Source organism: Odocoileus virginianus, chromosome 27, assembly GCF_023699985.2.
Source record: "Odocoileus virginianus isolate 20LAN1187 ecotype Illinois chromosome 27, Ovbor_1.2, whole genome shotgun sequence".
Lineage (NCBI taxonomy): Eukaryota > Metazoa > Chordata > Mammalia > Artiodactyla > Cervidae > Odocoileus > Odocoileus virginianus.
In genome coordinates this window covers 34,148,110-34,164,347 of record NC_069700.1, presented here as the reverse complement: position 1 = coordinate 34,164,347, position 16,238 = coordinate 34,148,110, and the positions used below count along the sequence as shown (strand labels likewise).

General features: G+C 48.7%; 1 protein-coding gene across 3 annotated transcripts in view; it reads left to right on the top strand.

Moving 5' to 3' along the window:
* The first annotated feature begins 4,255 nt into the window (after positions 1-4,255).
* The window catches only part of PPARD (peroxisome proliferator activated receptor delta), an 85,873-nt gene continuing 73,890 nt past the window's right edge, over positions 4,256-16,238 (top strand). For 2 of the 3 annotated variants that reach the window (XM_020886842.2, XM_070456551.1), the window contains exons 1-2: positions 4,256-4,394; positions 7,954-8,038. The gene's annotated coding sequence lies outside the window, so the exon portion shown is untranslated. The remainder of the gene's footprint in view (positions 4,395-7,953; positions 8,039-16,238) is intronic. The other variant, XM_070456550.1, reaches the window with a different exon arrangement.

Genomic DNA, 16,238 nt, shown 5'->3' with positions numbered 1-16,238 from the left:
CCACTGCACCACTAGGGAACTCCCTAAGGTTAGATTTTTAATGGGGGACTGGAATGGAAATACAAGTATAAGGAGAAAAGGAGATAATGTAAAATTTTTGATTGCTGAAGAACTTGTTCATTTTTTTTTTTTTTTTACTGTCTTGACCTTGATACTTCTTTCTACCATTTAAAGAAATTGAAGGACAGTTAATTTACAACATTGTGTTGATTTCAGATGTACAGCGAAGTGACTCAGCTATATGATATATATATATTCTCTTCAAATTCTTTTCCAATAAGATATTGAATATAGTTCCCTGTGTTATACCATAGGTCCTTGTTGTTTATCTGTTTGTTCACTATGGGATTTGAGTCTTATTCAGCACATTTAAAAGGGTAAAAAAGTAGTTTTATGGCGCACCAGGTGGCACAGTGGTAAAAAACCCGCTTGCCAGTGCAGGAGACACAAGAGATACTTGTTTGATCCTTGTGTTGGGAAGATCCCCTGGCGTAGGAAATGGAAACCCACTCCAATATTCTTGAAAGTTCCATGGACAGAAGAACCTGGCAGACTGCAGTCCATGGAGAGGCAGTCAGACACAACTAAGTACATATGCCCGCCCATATATATATATATAAAATGTTAATGTTTATAAACTAGTAGAAATTATATCCATTCTCTGCAACTGTTTTAAACCAATATGAAAAACAGTAGATGTCACCTTAAGAATGTGCAAGGAACTGCATTAGTTCTTATATGTTCTTTTAGGGGTAGAGGGGCAAAAATTTTGAAGACTACTAACTATAAAGGACTGTGACTAGAAAGATAGAATGGGAACTAATGAGATATTCTCGGAAGCCAGGTAGTGTTTAGGCTTGAGGTGGCAGGACAATCTCTAAACCTCAGTCTCCTCACCTGTAAATGGAGTCCATTCCTGCCTTTTGACTATTCTATGATGGGAACAGGAGGTGTTGCTGGTTGCAGCAAGGCAGGGAAAAGACCACCCTGAATCGGGACTAGCATGAGAAGCTGTCAGTCCTGGGGGACATTTTTAGGAGCAGGAGAAGATATTTTGCTGTCTTTTAATTGCAGGGTTAGAAAAGAACACCTTTGACCTTACCAATATCCTGGACAAAGGAGAATGTATCCAATCTCTGATGACTTCAAAGATACCTATAAACTTGGGGCCAGGGGCAAAGTGCAGTCATTGCGGCCCCAGGTCACCACTCTGAGGGTTGGGGAGGTCGGGTAATGGACTGGAAGGGCTGGAATGTAACAGGCTTTTTGCAAACTGTTGTCAGGGTATGTAAAGCACCTATTTCTCAAGCCCAGTGTCACTCCAGGCTGAAGAGACGCCAGTTCAGTGATGCCTCTCTGGCCCCTGCTGTAGCTGAGGACAGAGAAGGGATGAGGAGGCCGATTTCAGGAGGCCAAGGAGGACTCCACCTGCCGGCTGGATCTTGAAATGGCTGTGGAGGCGACCAGATCCAACAATTCAAAGCAGGTCTAGCCTTATTCCACACTGTAAGTTACCATTCACTTACACTGTAATTGGGCATCACAGCAGGTTTTCGTAGCTCAGCTCTCTGGCTGGTCTGAAAAGCCTTGGCAGGAACCAAATTTTCCCACTGTGAGCTGTGCCTGTAGGCAAATCTAGTCAAAATGAAGATCTGGGGAAGCTATATTGGTCTGTTTTGGACTCAAGCAACAGAAGCTAACTGATTTAGGTGAATATATATATATATATACACACATACATATATATACAAATATATATATACATACACATCCTTTTAGTATAAAAGTGAAGGGAGGTTTAAAATGTACCATCCCTGGGACTTCCCTGGTGGTCCAGTGGTTGGGACTCCATGCTTTCAATATCGGGAATATTGGTTCAATCCCTGGTGGGGGAACCAGGATCCCACGTGACTTGCGGCAAGTTTAAAAAAAAAAAAAGGAATAAAAAATATACTATCTTAACAGTGTTCCCAGAATTTCTTTTAGAGAAGGAGTTGTCTTTAGGGGAAATGAGTCTTTTAAAGGAAGGAAGTGAGATCTTCAGGGCCTGAATGTTGGCAGGAACCCTAGCAATGAAGAGATGCGCCTAGAAAGCCACAGGGATTTGTTTTTTTCTCTGGACACAGTGGGGCAGAAGGGAGAATGGTGGGGCAGGGAGGAGAGGTAGTAATTTGGGAAAAGGCCAGGCCCTAAGGGGAAAAGAGCCAATCAGAAAACTTCAACTTTATGAAGAATGTCCACTGTGTGAGTTTAAACTATTTGCAATGCGTCATGTGATCCCGCCCCAGGGCCCAGAGCATCATACCATCTATACCCATGAATGTTTTGTGTGGGAAGAGGTTTGGGCAGTTCTCAGGAAGGGCTGAGTTTCATCTCTACATTTCTGAACTGTGACTGCAACAGCCTAGCAGAAGCTGAAGCCTGGAGGCAGAGAGATTTATGAGAATATAAATCCCCCAGAAATTTGCAGAAATCTTAGGGAAGGCTTTGACTTCACAACCCATTCTTCCTTCCATCTCAAAGGCAAGGAGGTTGATGTTTGAATTACAAAAGTATTGCACATTCATTTCACAAAGTGGGGGGTGGGGTGGGGAAAGAGAGAAGCAGAGAGAAAAAAATCACTCAGTTCTATTAACCAGATATCTGAGGGTGTAGCCTGGGGAGTATATGAGAGAGCGGAGTGTAACCTTTATGTTAAAGATGATGGAGAGGAGATAATATACCTACAAGGTTTGTTCATCTCCAGATGACAAATCCAATCTCTTTCATAAGATTGCCTTCCAGGGACTTCCCAGGTGGTCCAGTGGTCTAGAATCCGTCTGCCGATAAATATTTATTTATTTTTTTTAAAGACTGCATCCCAGCTGCTAGGTACTTAAAAAAAAAAAAATTCATTTACGGCTGCACTGGATCTTTAGTTGCTACACGCAGGATATAGCTCCCCGAGCAGGAATCAAATCTAGCCCATTTGCATTGGGAGAGCAGAGTCTTAGCCACTGGACCACCAGGGACCTCCCTGCTAAGTACCTTTTTATGGTATATCTGAAGGTTGGGATGACAGGTCCCTTCCAGGTCCTAAAGACCTGGGTTAAATAGGGACAACAGAATTTTCTACAACAGGAGGAAGGATGTTCCCCATTTACAGGGTAAGTATTTTAGATAAGTGAGAAGATAAGTAAGAAATCCAGAACCATAAATTTCTAGTTGTGGTGGTTTAGTCGCTCAGTCATGTCCGACTCTTTGCAACACCAGGGACTGTAGTTCGACAGGCTCCTCTGTCCATGGGATTTCCCAGGCAAGAATACTAGAGTGGGTTGCCATTTCCTACTCTAGGGGAATCTTCCCCACCCAGGAATCAAATCCGGGTCGCCGCATTACACCTGAATTCTTTACCGACTGAATCACCAGGGAAGTCCAAATTTCTAGTTACAGAAGCCTCTTGAAGGCCGAAGAATTGATGCTTTTGAACTGTGGTGTTGGAGAAGACTCTTGAGAGTCCCGTGGACTGCAAGGAGATCCAACCAGTCTATCCTAAAGGAAATCAGTCCTGAATATTCATTGGAAGGATTGATGCTGAAGCTGAAACTCCAATACTTTGGCCACCTGATGTGAAGAACTGACTCACTGGAAAAGACCCTGATGCTGGGAAAAATTGAAGGCGGGAGGAGAAGGGAACGACAGAGGATGAGATGGTTGGATGGCATCACCGACTCGATGGACATGAGTTTTGGTACGCTCCGGGAACTGGCGATGGACAGGAAAGCCTGGCGTGCTGCAGTCCATGGGGTCGCAAAGAGTCCACACGACTGAGCGACTGAACCGAACTGTACTGAACTTGAAGGACAAAGCCCTTTTGTGAAAATCAGAGGGAGCATAGTCTTCTTCAGCGGAATATCCAGGTTCCAGCCTCCGTAATGCCTCTCACTGCAAGTCACACACCTTCTCTGGGGCTGTTTCTTCCCGGGAAGGATAAGGAGACTGTACTAAAATAATCGCTACGTTTCCTTCCAACTTCCAATCCTCTTCTGTGATACTTGCCAGACGTGTCTTACTGGTCCTGGAGCTTCCGCCTCGGCTTCTCCCTGGGCACCAGAGGGCGCTGCAGGTGGGCCCGGCGCCGCGTGAGGTGGGCGGAGCGGCAGAGTCAGGGGGCGGATCCCAGGCGTGCGGTGATTGGCCGCGACCGAAGCGGAAGGGGGCGTGGAAAAGAGGGGGCGGGGACGAGCGGCCCGGTGACGTCGCGCTGGCGGGGGCGGGGCCGGGCCGCGCAGCGTGTGACGCCGCGGCCGCCGCGCGGAGCCGGGGATTAATGGGAAAAGTTTTGGCAGGAGCCGGAGGCGCCTGCGGAGCCTGTGGGACGGCGGCGGCGGCGGCGCGGGGGGCAGCCGGGACAGGTCAGTCCGGGTCCTGGGAAGTGGGTCGGCGGAGCGGCGGAGGCGGGAGAGCCGCGGGCCCCGGCTGAGGCGAGCCGCGAGCCTGGTGCGCGAGGCCCGGCGGGGAGTGGAGTGCGGGGCGAGAGGCGCAGGGGGTCCGTCGACCTGGCGGCCGTCGCTTCCCGTCGCTCGGGCCCGGGCGGGCTGCGGCCGTCCGTGGCTCTCCGGGCACCCCGCCCCGCTGCCACTGCGCCCCCAGCCTTTGGACGCCCGTCGCTTGTCGAGCCCGAACTGTGGGCCTCCTCCCCTCGACCCCCAGACTTCTGCGGCCCCTTCTGGGCCTCGTATCTTCGCCTCTTCCCACTTGTGTGTTCTGAGAGCCGGCGTCTCAGGCTCTGGGTCCCCTCCCACCCCTGCCTCTCATCTCTTTCTCCATCCCTTCTCTGATGTCCCCAAAGCCTTGACCGTCTTTGCCCAGGGTCTCCTTGGAGAGCTTCTCTGCCCTCCCCCGCCTCATCATCCTGTCCTTCGTCCTCCTATCCTTGCCTTCCCAGTCTTTGCTCTCTTTCCCCATCCCCGTCCTCTCTTTCCCCCAATTGCCTGCCCCCCCCCCGCCCCAGTATTACTCCCTCCCCCCCCACAGCTTTCCCACATTGTTACTTGGCTTTTTCAGCCCATGCCTTCAATCCCTGTCTGCCTAAGCCTCTCCTACCCTGGTTCCCCGCAGAAGCCCTGTTGTTTTTTTTTGCCCCACTCTCAGGATTTCTTTCTAGTCAGCCCTGTCCCCTGCATTCCTGTCATCCACCTCCCCTTCCCTCCCAGTTCCTTGCCTCTGCTTCTGGGAGAAGCATTGAGCTCCAGACACTACTTTGTTTCGCATGACCCACAGATGAGATCCCCGTGGGGTAGGGTGTGCAGCCCCTTGATTGAAGTAAGGCTCTGAATGTCTGAGGTGAATATAACGTGTGTCTGTGTGGGAGAATTTACTCGGGTGTTGCGTCAGGGATAATGTCCAATTTATAGATCATTCTCCCAGTCTCAGCTGAGTACTTCCCCTTTATGGGTTTGTTGACTTCCAGGAACCCTTGAGGAGAGACCAGCCGCTGAATTGGGTGTGTGCCAGGGGTAGTTGGAGGCCTCATCCAACTGTTTTCCCCTTCCAGGAAACAGGGCTTTGTGGCTTTACACTCTGGACATATTATACACATTTAAGCCATGATACCCCAGCCTGTCTCTGCCCTTCCTCCCACCCTCCACCCAATGCCCCATCCCAGGGAGCTAAGAGAAGTCTCCAGAGAATGCCTGTGGACCTCAACCTGTTTCCTCTGTACTGACTCCAGAACATTTTTTTTCCTGTTCAAGTTTTGAAATAGATTGCCAGCCTGATAGCCCTGGGGCTGGCAGGTATCTATCCCTCTTGTTATTGGTGGCTGAAACCACCTGCTAATCTTTTCCTCACGCATCTCTTAACCCACTGAGTGAGTGTGTTCTGGGCTTCTGATGTCAAATCACTGAGCAGGTTCTTCTGAAGGTTTTTCTCCTTCTGTTTTCCTTGGGAGCTTCATTTCCTGTGGCTCCAAGAGGGAGGCTGACACTGAGGTTCTGTTCCATTTGCCCAGGCGTAGCCGAGGCTATCAGGTCGTATCTGCCCAAGCAGTTTGTGGGTCTGCTTTAGGAAGACAGTGCCAGAAGCTTGCCTTACTTCCAATCACTGGGGCTGGAGAACCCACCATGTTCATGGTGCATCTGGATGTTTAACCTTCTTGCCAAGGTGAAAGTTCGTCACAAATGTGTTCAGTTTGAGCTCCTTTATTTGGTGTTAGTCCTCTCGGGGACTCGGGAGATGTTCAGGAAATAACATATCCTCTGTTTCTGTCCAGTCTGATCTTGAAGGATTCTGAAAGCGTGACCCACTCGCAGGTTCAAAAATGAAAGCCTGTTGTTTCACCTGGCTCTGGGTTTCTGGGTCTCTTCTTTTAAGGACCGTGCTCTCTGCCTTTGAGCCAGAATTGAATACAGAATTGGCAGCCTTCAGGAGCTGTGGTGGAGAGCCAACTAAATCGGCCAGACCAAACTTTAAAGTTTTGGAGCCCTCCTGTGCACAGACCCTTTTCTGTGAGAGGAATAGAGCTGTGGAAGGCTGAGCCAGTCCCCTTTCCCAAGCAGCACTAGGGGAAGGGTTTGGGCAGACAGGACCAAAAGGGGTCCCTTGTTGCTATAGAAAACACCCCTCTGGTGAGTCCTTTTGATGAAGTTGGGGTCGTGTGTTTGGTGGTCCTTTCGTCCAGCCTCTGGCTCCCTGGGACTTCATCCAACTCTTTTGAGCTGTTTGCTGCTCCTCTGCCTGCTTACCCACTGGTAGCACTCTCCACCGAGGCGGCCAGTGAGAAGGGCTCGAGAGGAGGTCAGGCCCGGTCCTTGGGGAGCAGCTTGGGCACCAGCAGCTCCGGCCAGAGAGCTTCTTGCAGTTTGTGCACCCGGTTGTCTTCTGTGTAGGTAGTCGTGATTTTCCAGGACCGAGTGCCCGTGATTTTTGCAGAGCTTGGCAGACAGGCCGCTGACCTTGTCCCACAGATAGGGTCGCCCAGCAGCCCTTAGCTCAGTGACCCGCTCTGTTCGGCTGCCTTTCTCCTCACTTTTCCACTCCTGCTTTCCTCCTCCGTGCATGCAGGAAGAGTTGCCGCCACACAGCCTTCCAGTCCTACCTGTGGTCCCTCAGAGTCCGCTCCCCAGGGCCCGGTGAGAGGACAGCCAGTGTTGGGCGCTGGCCTGGGAAGCTCACTGGCCTCTTTTTTGGACAGAATGCCACTGTCCTGGCTGTTGTGCAAGCTCTCCCCAGGGCCTGTGGCTCCCGGCGTGTCCTGGGATGGTGCAGCTTCTCTGAGAAGGGGCTGGCCCTTTCGCTGCTAAAGGCTTCAGCTGTCTTCTGTCACTGAGCCCCACCTCCTAGGGTGCTACCTGCAGGCTGGGAAGCTAAACTACAGGGCCTTCCTCTGTGCCTTTGGATCCGGAGGGAGGAGCCACTCGCAGCAGCCGAGTTTGGTGATGTCAGGAGAGCTGGGCACATGCTTGAGCCTGGCAGGGAGAAAACAGCCCCTTGCATCAAGTTTCAGACACCCGGGTCTTCTTCCATGGCACATGGTTCTTGGCCTTCATGGCTCAGAGGCTGGTGATGAGGGTGTGACTCCAGTGCTGTCTCCACTGGGCTGTGGTCAAGGAATCAAGTATGACTCAGGGCATCTCCGCTGCCGCCGGTGGGGAGTGTTGGACTCCGGCTTCTTCCCCACCTCGCCAGCTCCTCCCACCCACCTGGCCAGCTCCTCCCACCCACCTGGTAGAAGCAGCAAAGCCGGTGTCTGCTGACTTGGAAATGAGCAGATGACTTCCAGGATTGGGAAATATTTGCTGACTCAGGCTCAGAATCACAACATCTCAGGGTGTGTGTCAGTGACAGAGAAGGAGCCAGGTTGCCCTGGGAGCACCCTCTGAGCCCTCGTGTTTCATTATATTGTATCAGAGCTGTTTTTCTGACCCCCGGTGTCTCTCAGTTAAAGATGGGGGGTTTCTTTCTCTCCTGCAGCCTTGTGCGGTGTTTTGGGGTATGTACATGGTGCTCACGCAGTGGCTTCTGTTCACCAACAGATGAGGACAGATGCACCAAAGAGGTAATCCTGTCTTTCTTACCTCGGGTCTTCTGACAACTGATGGATGTGATTTCTCTAGTGCGGGGTCCCAGATCCCAGACCCCTGTCACTGCATCTGGTAGTGACAGTAATTAATTAATTATTGAATCTGTGGCTTACATGGTTATTTTGAGGAGCATTAAGGTTTTCACCTTTACACTCACTGAAACATAAACTCCACAAGGGAGAAGTCTTATTTTATTTCCTGTTGTGTCTAGGACAGTGTCTGGTACAGAGGAGATGCTAAGTAAATATTGAATGAATAAAGGTACAGACTTTCTTCTCTGTCCATATGGGTGCCAGGCCACAATGATGGTGTGTATCTTTCTCTTTCATTTATGCAACAAACATTTTTGAGTGCCTGCTGTGTGCCAAGTGTGTTACTAGGCACTTGGAAAATGGTGATGGTAAGAAACCAGATTCTGTCCCTGTTCATGGATCTGTAGTTTGCTGGCATGTATGCGAGAGCTGGGCGTGATACGTAGAATTGTTCCTAACATCTCTGCTGGGATATCAGGTCCTCAGGAGAGTCAGACAATGCTCCGCACTTCCCATTGCTGTTTCCCTATTTGGCTCTCAGGATGCCTGGCAGGTTTTGTAAACTCTCAGAAGGGGAGCACCATGGAATTCGATGTTAATTGTCCCAACTATCTGGGAAGCCTGGCCATGATGGGGTCTCTGCTGGGAGCCAGGGTAATGTGGGGCTCCTGTTTGATTTGTTTTAATCTCTGAAGCTCAGTAGTTTTAATAGCTGTTTATGGGTTTCACTTCCCTTTCTCTGCCTCTAACACCCCGTGGGTTTTCCTGTTGCCAAACAGGGTGCTGAGCTCATGTGTCTGTCAGTCTGTGGGGGTCAGGCTGTTTGTGGATCTTGCAGGAAGGTCTCAGGCAAGGCCCCTCCTATTAATCCAATACCAAGTCTTTTTCTCTGAAGGAAATGTGAACGTGGAAGGAGGAGGATTTGGGAGGACTTCTGAGGTTCTCTGAGAGAAGGCAGAGAGAGAAGTTCCCCATAATCAGGGAGAACTGCTGCGTTGACTTGATTTGTTTGGTCATTTGTTTGAGCAGCAGCTCGCCACAGTGGCAGCTATTGTCCATATCCAGGGTCAGTTGTCCTGTTCATCTCTTAACTTTGAGCTCCCATCCCCAGCCGGAAGTTTTCTTTCTCAGTTTCCACTGGCAAAGATGAGGCTGTAGGTTTATCGGATTTTTCAGTGTTAATCTCAAAAAACTGGTGTTGTCATCTTAGTCTTTCCCACCTCAGGCACTTTTTTGGGGCCAGATGCTGTGACAGATGATTTCAGACATGGTTCTTAGCTGTCCCCATGGCCTGGACATATGCATAAAAACGTGTTTTGAACACTGAGAGCCAGTGAGTACTGAAAACATGTGCCGTACAAGGACAGTCATTGATAGGAGCGAGTCATCCGTGAGGGTTGGCTTTGCCCCTAAAGAAACTGGGCATCAGATTGGAAGGAAGCTGGTTTGTTCTGAAGTCAACTTCATGCTCTTAAAAACTGTTAAGGACGTCATGAACTTTTGTTTACTGTATTGGAAGTTAAAACCAAGGCAGTTTAAAAAATTACTAATTTATGAATTCATTTAATATAATAATAAAACCATTACATTTATCATAAATAACACTTTTAATGAAAAATAACTATTTTCCAAAACAAAAATGTTGAGAGGAGGGACATTGTTTTACATTTTTGCTAATGTTTGGTTTAATAGAAGAGAAGAGAGCTGGATTCTCACAGCTATTTCTGTATTCAATCTCTTGAAGTACAGTCTCAGTTGAGGAATATGAAGAAAATCTGGCCTCATACAGATAGGTAATTGAGAAGGAGAAGCGTATTTTAATAGCTCTTGCAGATAATTATGGATATTCTTCTTTTATACTGTACCAAAACTGGACAAGTGGTAGTTTCTTAAAGGTTAGTTGAAATGTGGAGTCTGAAACCTTATCAACAAACTTCTCATACTTTGTGACATTTATAATCCATTGGCCCATCTTGCACTTCAAATGGATCTTTTATTTTGGTCTTTGGAAAATATTGGTTCACTGAGTTATATATATTTTCTAAGTGTTGACATATTTCATTTTATAACATCAGTAAATCATGTTCAGACCATTGATTTTATCCTTCAAGTATTGGGAAGCTGTGAAGCTCACAGTGGTGGATACAAGTTTTCTATAATGTAAATATTTTGTTGAAAGCTAGATTTTTTATTGTTGTTAACACACTGTCAGTTTCTTTTCTTGAAGTGACAGCTCACTTCATTTTCAAGAAAAAGTTTGTTAAATACCCAGTCTAAATAATCATAATTTATTTGGCTGTTATTCTTTTCTTTCAAGTAAAAATAGTACTTTATGAAGGAAAACAAAAGTGGCTAGTTTAGCTTGCAACTCAAACAATTGCCCAATTGCTTTTCTTTGGAACAGTCTTGGAACTCCTGATTTGTTATAAAGGACATTTAAAAGACATGTACTTGGGACGTCCCTGGTGGTCCAGTGGTTAAGACTCCTCTCTTCCACTGCAGGGGGCACAGGTTCAATTCCTGGTTGGGGAACTAAGGCCATGCATGCCTTGTGGCACAGCCTAAAAAAAAGAAGACATGCACTCAAGGGGCATGATTTAATAAAGTTAGTTTTTTATTGGTTCATCTAGGACATTCTTAAGTGAAATTGGCACATTATTATTTTTCATGATTCTGTGGGTTGACTGGGCTCAGCTGGGTAATTCTAACTTGGGGTCTCTCATGTTGCTGTAGTCAAGTGGAGACCAAGGCAGGAGTCATCTGAACGCCCAGCTGGGCTGGATGTCCACACTGGCTCACTCACATGGCACTTGATGCTCGGTTTTGACTAGGGTACCTACACGGGGCCTTTCCATGTGCCCTGTGCCTCTCACAGTATGGCAGCTGTTATGAGCAGAAATACAGAAAGACTGAGTGTATTAAGAGATCAGGCAAGGTTTCTTAGGGCCTCGCCTTCGAAGCCACACAATGTCACTTTGTGTTTTCTTGGTCATTGGACCGGTTCAGATTCAGGAGAGGGCTGCACAGGGCTATGAACAACAGGACATGTGGTTCATTGGGAAGGAGAGAGGGCTCTATGGAGGCCAGGTGTCTCTCTTTTTTAGCATTCCTTCTGAGAGGTAACCTGGCCTGTAGATGATTACTCACAGGAGAAAAGTGTGTTTTCTCACCATTTCCATTTCTGGAAACCACTGTTAGGAAACTTCTAGTAGCTTGATAGATGTCATTGAATGCCAGGTGAGGAAATCTGTACCCCATGTTCTTTGGGCAATGGGTGACTGCCTATGGTTTTAGAGCATGGAGTCATTATGTTAATATTGCACAAAGGTTGATTAAATGGAGAAAGAATGAAGGTAGAGAGGTTAGGTAGGAGATTACTACAGTAGTCTTAAGTATGAGGAAATTCTTCCTCATGTATAATCTGAGTTCCTTTGGTTGCTGTTGAAATTAATTGATTTTGAGCTGCCAGCCACACCGATTAAGTTCACAGAGCCTGGGTGGAATAACGCGCACACACACACATACACACACGTTGTTTAGGGGTGCTGATACACCAGAGAGGCTAAAGGGCTCACAAAAGTTAGAAGGCAACTGAATTTAGGTTTTATTGGCAAGACACATTGAAAAGTTGTTCATAGTTTATCAGATAAGAAGCAGGAAAGATAAAGTTTCATGTGACACGCTGACAGTTTCAGTATCCCTGACCAAGAGGGAGTGAGGAAGAGGGTGAGAAGAAGGGGACAGATGGAAGGATGGGAGGGAGAGGGATGAAGAGGGGGAAGGAAGAGGGCTGGCACTGGGGGGAACAGCAAACGGAGATGGAGGATGAGGCTGGAGGAACTGCTTGAGACCCAGCTAAGACTGCTCTCACTGATCTCCAGCCTTAGGGCAGGGGCTGGCTGCTTCCGCAGTTCCCGGGCCCTGGCTGCCAAGCTCAAGCACCTCATGCCCTTGACCTGTCTCTGTGGCTCTTTCTGTCTGAGAAGACGCCCGGGGAAGGGCTGGAGCGGCATTAGTGTTGGGCAGAGCTGGATGTGACTCTTAGTGCTCAGGGTGTGGGGTTGTGACTTGGAGACTGAGGAGCCTCCGTAAGTGCTGGGTTCTCCGGGGCACTGTGCTCAGGAGGAAGTGGTTTCCTGCACTAGGTCCCTCCCCCACTGACAGGCGTCTTCATCTGCTCCTCAGTAGCTCCTGGAGTTCCAGGCAGTATGTGGCCCTTCTCCTTTCACATCCCATCTGCAAAGCCTGACTTCTCCCAGGTCTTGGTGTCGTCTCACCAGCTTTCCCGAGACCCTTCCCAAATTATCTACAACTCATAGCAATACAGCTTTGAAAGAGATCCCCCACGAGACGGATCCTGAAGGGAGTCTCCCAGGTGTTATGGGAAAATGACCTCATGTTTAAGTTCATTTCTTTATTATTGTACTGTTCAGTTCAGTTCAGTTACTCAGTCGTGTCTGACTGCTTGCGACCCCATGAATCGCAGCACGCCAGGCTCCCTGTCCATCACCAGTTCCCGGAGTTTACTCATATTCATGTCCATTGAGTCGGTGATGCCATCCAGCAATCTCATCGTCTGTCGTCCCCTTCTCCTCCTGCCTCCAGTTGTGTTGTTAGGGACCTAAAAACAGATTTTTGTTGCTTTCCTTTGTAAACTGCTATGACTCTCGGGTCCTTATCTTATGACTGCTTTTGGCACTTCCTTCATCCAAGAATTGTGACCTCAGTGGCACAGAGTTTCTTGGCTACCGCTCCGCTGAAAGCACAAGCCAGCTCTGCTTGCCTGCCGGCAGTGAGGGCCAGGCAAGCTGCTTTGCGTACACAGCTGTCTGCAGGCCCGCTCGCCTACCAGACAGGCCGTCCTTGAACTTGCCAGAACCCAGAGCCCACTGATCATCCCTTTTTCCAAACAAGCAGGCCAGGTGTGCCTTTACCATTTCCCTTAATCCCATAAAGCGTTCGTTGCTTGCGGCTGTCACTCTGCTTCCTTCACCTCCCGTTCTGTTTTCTCTGGCGTCGGGTTTCTCAGCCCCAGCACTGTAGACATTTTGTGCTGGTACCTCTTTGCTGAATGGGCTGTCTGCATATTGTAGCGTGTCAAGCATCACCCCTGGCTTCTACCCACCAGATGCCAGTTTTACCCCCCCAACCTTGGTGAAAACCTGAAATGTCTCCAGACATTGCTACATTCTCCTTCGGACAAAGTCACCCCTGGTTAAGAACCACTCTGTCATTTCCCTACTAAATATTTTTAGCCAGCTGGGTCCACTGGTGACCCAGTGGATCAATAAAACCCATGAGATAAGCATATCGTTCTTATAGTGGAAATTTATCATCCTCAGTCACCTCCCTGAGCCCTTGAAGGCTTTGAGGGGAATGAGCAGCACGTTCCGACCAAGAAACCATGTGGTGCTGCACAGCAGTGGGACCGCGTCCCGGGTTTAGAGCTGTATCCCGGGGCAGCTGTGTTTCTCTTGCTTTGTCTCTCCGTGTCTATTGATGTCCGGGCAGAAGCCACCTTGCTGTAGCTCCCAGAGGTGCCGTGTGGAGCAGAGTGGGTAATGTGCAGTGTTCGGACTGACGGTCACCTGGCGCTTCCTGGCATCAGATATCACCAGTTGATCTGGAACCTCTCTCTAGACTCAGATGGGTTCTCACAGCCCTCCTCCCAAGTCAGGTCTCGTGGGAGAAAACTTACCTGCCATCCCAATCACTGCAGATGGTGATTGCAGCCATAAAATTAAAAGACGCTTACTCCTTGGAAGGAAAGTTATGACCAACCTAGGTAGCATATTAAAAAGCAGAGACATTACTTTGCCAACAAAGGTCCATCTAGTCAAGGCTGTGGTTTTTCTAGTGGTCATGTATGGATGTGAAAGTAGGCCTGTGAAGAAAGTTGAGCACCGAAAAATTGATGCTTTTGAACTGTGGTGTTGGAGAAGACTCTTGAGAGTCTCTTGGACTGCAAGGAGATCCAACCAGTCCATCCTAAGGGAGATCAGTCCTGGGTGTTCATTGGAAGGACTGGTGCTGAAGCTGAAACTCCAATACTGTGGCCACCTCATGTGAAGAGTTCACTCATTGGAAAAGACCCTGATGCTGGGAGGGATTGGGGGCAGGAGGAGAAGGGGATGACAGAGGATGAGATGGCTGGATGGCATCACTGACTTGATGGACATGGGTTTGGGTAGACTCCGGGAGTTGGTGATGGACAGGGAGGCCTGGCATGCTGTGGTTCATGGGGTTGCAAAGAGTCGGACACGACTGAGCGACTGAACTGAACTGAGTTGAATCCTAATCTTGAGCTTGTTCATCTGGCCAGATCATTTCCTTGCAGCTACCCCTCCTTTAGAGGCTTTTAGGACAGTCCACAGACCCTACTGTGTTCCCTTGACCCTCAGCATGTGCATCCTGAGATGGACTTCTGTGTGGTCCCCCGGGGACTTCAGGTTGGAGAAGAAAAAAATTACCCTTTCCTTCTAAGAAGGCCCTCCAAAGGCCAAAGTGTTCAGTTGCATTAAAATAACTCCCAGCCCTCCTAATTAATAGCATGCAGTTAGAGCAAAAGAAGGACCCTGATCTAGGATCTGGCCAAGACTCCAGATCTGACTCTTCTTTCCTGCAGACCATTGGTCTGAATTTCTTCCCAACTCTTGGCACCTGTCTTCTGTGGTGGTGGACTAGGTAATGGCCCCCAGAGGTACTTAGGCCCTAAGACCTGGCCCTGTGGGTGCTGCCTTACATGGCAAAATGGGTTTTTCAGGTAAGGATCTTGAGATGGGGCGATTATCCTGGCTTACCTCCCTTCCAGGTGGTAAAGAACCCGCCTGCCAATGCAGCAGATGTAAGAGATGCTGGTTCAATCCTTAGGTCAGGAAGACCCCCTGGAGAAGGAAATGGCAACCCACTCCAGTATTCCTGCCTGGAGAATCCCATGGACAGAGTCTGGTGGGCTGCTGTCTGTAGGGGCGCATAGAGTCGGACACGACTGAGCGACTGAGCACACAGCACACACATCCTGATGGGCCCTAAGTGCAGCCTCAAGTGTCCTTCGAAGAGGGAGGCAAAGGGGACTCTGGTACAAAAGGCGAGTGATCACGGCAGCAGGTTGCTCTGCTGCTGGCTCCAAGGATGGGGGAAGAGGCCAAGGAATGCTCGGAATGCAGCTGTGTAAGCTAGAAAAGGCCAGGAAACAAATGCTCCCCTAGAACCTCTGGAGGAAGTACGGCCTGCCAGTACCTTGATTTTGGTCCAGTGAAACTAATTTTGGTTTTTTGACCTTCAGAATCCTAAGAGAATAAATGTTTTGTTTTAAGCCACTGAGTTTGTGGTGATTTGTTACGGTGGCAACAGGAAACTACTGCAGGGCTTATCCATCTCCAAGCGCAGGTAGTGACTTGGCTGACCCTTGTTCTTATTCTGAGGCAGTTGTAGAGCATCCCTTTCATGGTACTTGGAGATTCTAGGTCCAGCCTTTTTGCAAACTAATATTTAAAGCAATATGCTGTCTGTAGCTCAGTCGGTAGAGTCTGCCTGCAGTGCAGAAGACCCGGATTCAACCCCTGGGCTGGGAAGGTCCCCTGGAGAAGGAAATGGCAACCCACTCCACTATCCTGGCCTGGAAAATCTCATGGACTGTGGGCTGCAGTCCATGGGGTCGCAAAGAGTAGGGCATGACTGAGTGACTAATACTTACTTACTTACTGTCTGGGGAAACCTATTCAGGAGTTCTTGGGAGCAAAAGAGAAGGCTTCAGATAGATAGTACGTGTTCCTTGCTTTTGGAACTCACCCCACACCTTCATTCAGACTGGTGAGGATCCAAGGTTAATTTAAATCTGACCCTGGTTCCCTCTTCCCCTCCACTCTTCTTCCTCCCATTCACCCAGTCGGTATTTACTGGGTCCCTACTAGGTGCCAGGCTCTGTTCCAGGCACTGGGAATGAAGGAGTGAACAAAACAGATAAACAGATCTCCTGCTCACCTGGTGGTTGTGGTGAGGAAGGGGGAGGAGCCAGAATTAAGTAAATAGCATGTCGGATAGTGAGAAATACTATATCAAAAAATAAAGTAGGAAAGAGGTCAGGGCAGTTTCAAATAGAGGGCTTGAGGAAGGCCTCGCCGAGAAGGTAACATTTGAGCCA